The following is an 8,361-nucleotide window of genomic DNA, read 5'->3' as shown; positions in this document are numbered from 1 at the left end:
TCTTCCCATTCTGTTTGCATGTGTCTCCCTGCCCTCTGGGAGCACCTCATTCCCCCACCCACCCCACTCCCTCTCTGAGACTTATGGGGAGAGGCTGACAATCTTCTCTCTCGATGATGCCAACTCCTGGATTTTAGCTTGAAATAATTGTTCTCCTTTCCCAGTTCTAAATCCAAGCCTTCTCTGGATTATTTTGTGCGAGGCATGTTTCGTATAAACTCTTTGCAGCTGGGACTTTTAAAAACCCAATTTAAGTATTTAACTTTTTCACATAAATTGTTACCACCAATATGTTTAGCCTTATTTATGCCATTTTGTTTGTGTTTTCTGTGTAATGTTTTCTTGTTCTTTCTTATTTTGCTCCTTTTCAGCCTTGACTGAATTTGTCTGTTCCTTCTTCTCTAATGATTTGAAAAGTATGCACCCTTTTCTACTAATTTATTAATAAGCACATACAAACTTCTTTTATCAGTGTTGAGAATTAACACCTGTCCCACTACCCTCTAAACAAAACAAGATGCTAAATCAACTTCACTTCCCCTCTTTCTTTATCAGCTTTTATATTTTCTCTAAATCATCCAGAATTTAGCTCCAGATTATTAATTTTTATATTATGTGTCTCTTTCTTCTGAATAATGTCTTGACAATACATTTTGTCTACAACCATATTCTAAACAATTAATCGTTTTATTCATTTCTTGGTTTACCAGTTTTTTTAATCCTAAGTTTTCCAATTTTTTTAATCCTGTTTTTCTCTTTTGCCGATGCATTTCATTATTTCAGAGGAATCCATCTCTAAGCCATTCTTTTAGAAAGTTTTGAGTGTGGTAACCTTTCTGAATCCCTGCATTTCTGCAATTGTAGTTCATTCTGCCCTCACAGAATAGGTTGGCTGGGCCTGGAATTCTGAGTTCAAAATCATTTTCCCTCAGAACTTTGAAGACATTGTTCTACAATATCCCCCATTATAGATGAGAACTATGGTGAGGGATGATTCGTATTCTCATTGCTACAGATTCCTGTTTTTTGCTTAATCTTCTTAAGCTTAAGCTTCTCTCTTCATCTTTGGACTTTAGAAATGTCACCTGTATGCTGTATGTGTCTAAGTGTAAGACTTACTCCCCCTCTCCTTGTCTTGGCACGTGGTGACTAATGTCTTTCTTCAACTTGTGCAAATTTTCTTGTCTTCTTTCATTATTTCCTGTCTTCCATTCTTCCTCCCCTTTCTTTCTGAAATTTCTAACAGAAGGGTTTTAGTATTCCTAGATGTCTTCCATATTTATTAACTTATTAACTTTTCTCTCATACTTCTTATTTCTTTAACTCTTTCCATTGTCAGTTTGATGTTACAGCTGACTAATTTGCTTTTCAGTTATTGTTTAGTCTTCTATTCAGCCCACCTACCCAGGTGGGGGATTGGTTTGTCTGTGGATAAATCATGTATTTGATTTCCAACAACTCTAATTCTTCTTTTTGGATGTCATACCCTCTGGAATATATATTAGGGGAATAGTTACTTTAAAGTCTTCTTCTAGGGACTTCCCTGGTGGCGCAGTGGTTAAGAGTGCGCCTGCCAATGCAGCTGACACAGGTTCAAGCCCTGGTCCAGGAAGATCCCACATGCTGCAGAGCAACTAAGCCCATGCGCCACAACTACTGAGCCCACGAGCCACAACTACTGAGGCTGAGTGCTGCAACTACTGAAGCCCGCACGCCTAAAACCCGTGCTCTGCAACAAGAGAAGCCACCTCAGTGAGAAGCCCACGCACCGCAACAAAGAGTAGCCCCCATCACCGCAACTAGAGAAAGCCCACGTGCAGCAATGAAGACCCAACGCAGCCAAAAAAAATAAATAAATAAAAAAGTCTTAAAAAAAATAAAAGGCTTCTTCTACTGTCTGCAATAAAAATTTTTCTGTAGCGGTTAATTTTTCTGCTGATTTTTGATGCTTTTTGTGGTCATTTTATTCAAATGTTTGGTGAGTTTTGATATTGTTTACTCTCCTGACAGTGAAAACCATTTCCAATTACAGGAAACCTAGCTTCAGTCACTTTCCTTTACTGTCTTGTGTCCAAGCAAGCATTTCTCTAGGGTGTGCGTGTAGTTCATCTTCTACATTTGGGACACCCCTTCCTTCACAGTAGCTGTAAGTGACCTCGGGCACTGCCCTAATTCTCTGATCTGGTGCCCACTCTAGTTCTCCACGTGTCAGAATGACCGCATCAGTGGGGACAGACTGCAGAAGCCACTGTGAGGGTGGAGGACCCCAGCAGCTGCTCCTCCGCCCTTCACTCATTTCCCCATATAGAATCTTAGGGTTATTGTGGGGTTTGCTAGAAAAAAATAATTTCTTTGGTGGTCCCAACTCTCCTGCATTGTACCACAAATTCCACTGCTCTGTTAGGTTTTTCCATAAATCTGATCTCATCTGTCCTACCTATTTCAGCCATCCCCACCGATCCAGTCTATGAAGATACCTCAGCCAACTTTCCAGTACTCCTATGGATTCGTTTTCATTTCACATTTCTTCTGAAATATCAGTAGGATTTAGAAGACGATAAAATAATAAGAAGACGAAGGAAACACATCAGCCAGTCATTTATACTAAACCTTTTTTCTAAATGCCAACCCCTATAGACATGTTCAATTGTCGATGGCAAATGGACACTGGAAAATCACCCAGAGAGGGATCACACCATGAGAAGAGTGAGGTCTATTTTAAGGACTGAATGATCTTGACTTTGCAGCCTGGTAGGTGCTGGACATGGGTGGGGACTAGAAAGATGATTCTGTTGGGAATAGAATTGCGAATTTAGTGGCCAAAAAAAAGTGAGGCGTGTCTTGAAGATAATGATCCACATGTGTTGTCAGACATGACAGGAGGACCACATCCACTCTCGTGGGGCTCTTCACGCCTGGCTGTTTCAGTCTCCTTGACCTTTGCTGAAGTCTCCAAACTGCCCTTCCTTCTTCCAGGCAGATCACCATCCTGTTCACACCAACCAGACCTTCTCCTTCATACCTATCTCTCCTTCCCTGTGCCCTTGACCCCTCCTCCTGGAAATGCTTCCTTTAATTACCCTCCTGTCTTGTGAGGCTTCCTTTCCTACAAAGTAGCCAGATCTGCTCTATTCTTAGAACAAAGCACAGAACCATAGTGAACAGAAATGATAGAATGTTTTCAAATAGCCTGGACTGTTTTTTAGATTTATCCCATTCGAATCACCCTCAAAAGAAATTCTAAATTCAAAAAAAAAAAGAAAAAAGAAAAGAAATCATATTCATATATTTTAGGTGTTTAAATAATATTTAATGTGGTCAATGTATTTGTTTTCAATAGATACCAAATTTTGTTGTATAGAATTGTATTTTTCTGTGCTATGTGCTCACATTATGGAACAATGGGGCCCCTCGTATGATCCACATAGTCATCACTTTTCTGCATATTTTGCTGAATTTTTAAAGGGAGGCAACATGGCAAAGCAGAAACCAGGGCACTAGGACTCTTGGGTTCTAGACCAGCCACTACCTAGCTGTGTGAACTGTGGGGTCTTCGGTGAGTCACTTGTCCTCTCTGGGTTTTAGTTTTCTGGTCAATAGCAAGAGGTTATGACTTTGAAGACCTCTCTTGCCCCCAAATTCTATACTTTAGAGATTAAATACTGGAACTTTCACAATTTTAAACCACACAACTTGTAATTGTAACGCTGTTCCTTTGGGAAAACATAATCTGCTTTATTGCTGCTTTAGGACAGGATTTGCTGGACTACACTGTGATGAAAATCAAGGATTCCCTGCCTTAAATCCCTGACGGGATTATGGACTCAAAGGGCAAATCACTGTTCTTCTTTTTATTGAGAACAGTGTTGACTTAACTCATTACTTAACTTTGTTTAGCTCATTAGTTTGCTGGGTAAATGACAGTACTAATCTTGGAAAGATGCATTTAGAGTTGAATTCAGTTTTAAATTATGAAAAACGCCACGTGAAACACTTTCCACGCCAAGGCTCTTTCTGACCAGACACAAATACAGCAAAGGTCAAGCATTTCTATGTGTGCACGAAGCTTAAGCCTCGTCCCAGCTAGACTGGGAGGGGATAACGGTCTCAAGCGTGGGAAAGGATAAACATTTATATAGCACGATAGCCCTAAGGAGTAACTACAAAACCTAACTTCAAAGCAAAGCAATTTTACATTCAAATGTTTAGCAAGACAAATCTGCGGGCAAAATGTTCCAGCTAACTCCAACCAGTGGATGTTGGAAGACCCATACAACTTTGCATCCCACATGTGAGCGCGCAGGACACACATGCGGGCACACACATAGGTGTGGAACACACACATGTGGGCACACACAGGTGAGGGCACACAGAGAGCTGCCCTCAATTGTTCTCATCCTTCAGTTCCCTGCTCACACCCCCCTCCTCATGAAGTCCTCACAGAACACGCAGCCCCCTCGGAGCCCCCGTCTCCAAGAGCCTGTGGTGCTTTCAGTCTCTGATATATATGTAGTTTAGAACATAATTGTTCTCTATTGCTTTGTTCTGCGAATTTTATTTCCTCAGCTATTCTGTAGCATATCCTCCATTACATCCCCAACAGCATCTAAGAGAGTTGAGTACGTGGTCAAGGCTTAAATCATATTTGTTCTTTAATTAACCCAGTATCACAAAGTTTGGATTGGGTTATTTGTCTAAAATGAGGACAAATTTGTATTCTTGCTCAGTTCCACCCAATATTTCCAACTCTCTGTGTGCATGTGTAATTTTCAGTATGCCCCTTAAAGAACCATTTTCTTACATTAAAAGAATTCTAAAATACTATGATCACACTTAGAAGAATCAATAACTCCATATTCAAGTTTCCCCAACTATCTCAAGAATAGCCTAAATTAAGAGATAGCTTGTCTAAAGTAGGATTCAATCCATAGTGCTATGCCTCTTAAATCTATTTTAATTTCTTTCTTGTCACTAACTTGTTGAAAGGAGTAGATCAGTTTTCCCCAAGAATGTCTCATTTTTAGGATTTGTCTTGTTACTTGCTTCTGGTGTCGTTTAGCTTGTCCCCTGTGTCCTGTATTTCCTGTAAATTGGAAGTTACAACTATAATCTAGTTCAATACTGTTGGCAGAATACATCGTCGATGATGGTGTGTGGTTTCTATTTACCATACAAGGGGACATGCTATCGGGCTGTCTCGTCATTAGCGTTAAGACTAATCCCTGGGGCTTCCCTGGTGGCGCAGTGGTTGAGAGTCTGCCTGCCAATGCAGGGGACACGGGTTCGAGCCCTGGTCTGGGAAGATCCCACATGCCGCGGAGCAACTAGGCCCGTGAGCCACAATTACTGAGCCTGCGCGTCTGGAGCCTGTGCTCCGCAACAAGAGAGGCCGCGATAGTGAGAGGCCTGCGCACTGCGATGAAGAGTGGCCCCCACTTGCCGCAACTAGAGAAAGCCCTCGCGCAGAAATGAAGACCCAACACAGCCATAAATAAATAAGTAAAAGACTTTCAAAAAAAAAAAAGAAAGACTAATCCCTGGATTAAAGTGATCTGTCCACCTTAATCCACTGGTAATTTTACAAGTATAGCCTGTGGCCATAACACACAGCAAAGTTACAGAGACTCTTACCTGTGACCTTGGTCCTTTTAAAAATGGTCTCTAACTAGCTACATTAGAACACTGTAGTTTCCAAAGAGTAATATCTTTACGCTGGGATGGATTTTTTTGGTTGTGTCATAATTCTTCCTTGGAAGCACCTACTACTATTATGTATTAATGTGAATTTGTTTACTTAATAGCCATGGTGACTACCATTTATGTTTAACCTGACATACACTCCTTCTTTGTATTAAGACTTTCTGTTCAGTATGTCAATAAAATAGCAGTGAAAATAAAAGTAACGTTATTTCTCCGGTTCATAGACAATCTTAGTTTCAGGCAAACTAGCCGAGAGCAGCAGTGTATCCGCTGATGTGCGTTTTCACACCCCTCCGGGCAGGCAGAATAGCGGCGGTAGGGCAGAGCAGCCTGGCCTGCTGCAGGACTAGACGTGCCCCCGAACACTCAGGGGTGATCTCCGCCAGGCCAGAAGAGTGCAAGATCCACAGGGAGGTCAGAAGGAAGAGTACACATCGTGAAGATTGACTCAGGCGATCTTCCAAACAGCCCTGTGTGGAAAGCACTATCAACATCCATGTTTACAGATGCAGGTCCCCTCCACCTGCAGAACGCTATCCTCAGGGGAAAACACAGTGGGGAAGGAGCCCTACTGTTTCTCCAGGAGGATGGGTGCTTCTGCACCAAGGACCCAGTGAGGGTGCGATGTGTGGGGTGTGTGGTGGGTGGGATACGTGTGGCGTGGGTGGGGGGCTTGGTGTGTGTGGTGTGTGTGTAATGTGTGTGGTGTGTGGTGTGTGTGTAATGTGTGTGGTGTGTGGTGTGTGCAGAGGGTGTGGAGTGCGTGCTGGGTGTGGTGTGTGGTTGCCCTCAACCAGCCCACAGAGTGCGGGTCTTCACAGGCCTGTGCTCCAAACTGACCACCCGTGAGAGGCTCAGACGTTCCTTTGCGAGGTATGGGTATCTTGTTTGGGACAATTCTACACTGACCTGCCCCTCACACTGCAGGAGGCTTACATCCCTAGCCCCAGACCCTAAGTGACAAAACACCCCAGTCATTCATTGTGACAACCCAAAATACCCTTTTAGACGTTTCCAAACACCAGCTGGAAATTGTGTGTGTGTGTGTGTGTGTGTGTGTGTGTGTGTGTGTGTGTAAGGGGTACAATAGCAGCTCTGGCTGAAAACTGCTGCTGCTGCTAAAGTGTTCAGATGATAGTTCCCAAGTCAAAAGTGGGGATGGGCGAGGGGAGACGCCCCTGTTCTCATCCCGCTGTCCCCTCACTACACCCAAGAGGCACACCCTAGGCCTCGGGGGAGGTTGGGGCCAGTGGGACAGCCCATGTAGAACTCTCTAGGCCCTCAGATGGAGCTCCGTGGTCCCGGGGTCCACCTCCTCCCCCTCCCACCCCAGCACTTCCCTGCCCCTGACTCTGCCCCTCCTGCCTGACCTTGCTGGACAGAAGCGATCAAGCCCTGGTTTGTTTAGCCAAAAGCTGCCAACTCACAGCCCTGCAGGCAGGTTTTTTTGTTTAGCTGACACCGAGACTTTATTTTTGCTTCTTAATTTAGTTGCCACGTTTTAAAACTAGGAGATCCTGTATAAAAAGCTGGATTTTCAGTGTATCTTGAAAAATCAGAAGATCAAGCACCCAGGCCCACATTCAGCATGATGGCAAGGGCCCGGGGCCCAGTGGGGGGCAAATCAGCCTCTCTGCAGAGAGCAGACCCTGCATGATGGGCCCCTCTTTGGTCAGTCTCTTTACGCTTCAGCATCTGCTAACGTCCAGCTTTTCTCCTCTGCCCCCGCTCTGCTGCCTCAGCCAAGGGAAGCAGGAACAGACGGGGCAGTGAGGGAGAAAAATGCTTCCACTCTGACCTGGGACTTATATTCCCAAGAATGTCTGCAGTTCAACTCAGCAATGACTGATCTCGTTCTGAAGACTCACATATAGCCCACAAAAGTTATTTGTATCGCCTGCCCCCGCTAAAATAAACTTTGACACTAATAGTCCTGACTTTCCTAAACGAAGAGAGCATTTGCTGCTTCATCTCTCTAACCTGGTTTACATTTCGAAGCTTTTTTCTTTCTGATTACTGACAGTGAAAGGTGCTTTCCCTGGCCTTTGGGAGGACATGGGGATGGGAAGGGAGGAGATGGGCAAATCAGTTGATTTTCTGTCTTTTTCGATTCCCATCTCATGAGAGAGACTAAATTATCCAGGGGCAGGGAAATGGTTTAAGAGTCAGGAGATGTGGATTTCAGAGTTGAATTTGTTAGCTACGTGATCACGGGCAAGCCATTCTGCCTCTTGAGATTAGAAAAAGAGTTGCGCTATATAATCTATGAGTTCCGTTCCATCTCTCAAAGTCACTGATTCTACAGACCTGATACACAAAGACATCTCCACGCTGTGATGCCCCTTTTATTCAAATGCTTATTTCTTTAAAATGTATGTTGCGGGCTTCCCTGGTGGCGCAGCGGTTGAGAATCTGCCTGCCAATGCAGGGGACAAGGTTTCGAGCCCTGGTCTGGGAAGATCCCACATGCCACGGAGCAACTGGCCCCGTGAGCCACAACTACTGAGCCTGAGCGTCTGGAGCCTGTGCTCCGCAACAAGAGAGGCCGCGATAGTGAGAGGCCCGCGCACCGCGATGAAGAGTGGCCCCCGCTTGCCACAACTAGAGAAAGCCCTTGCACAGAAACGAAGACCCAATACAGCAAAAATAAATAAATAAATT

This window comes from Balaenoptera borealis (assembly GCF_965194805.1).
Source record: "Balaenoptera borealis genome assembly, chromosome: 21".
In the NCBI taxonomy this organism is placed as follows: Eukaryota; Metazoa; Chordata; class Mammalia; order Artiodactyla; family Balaenopteridae; genus Balaenoptera; species Balaenoptera borealis.
Note: the sequence above shows the minus strand (reverse complement) of the source record.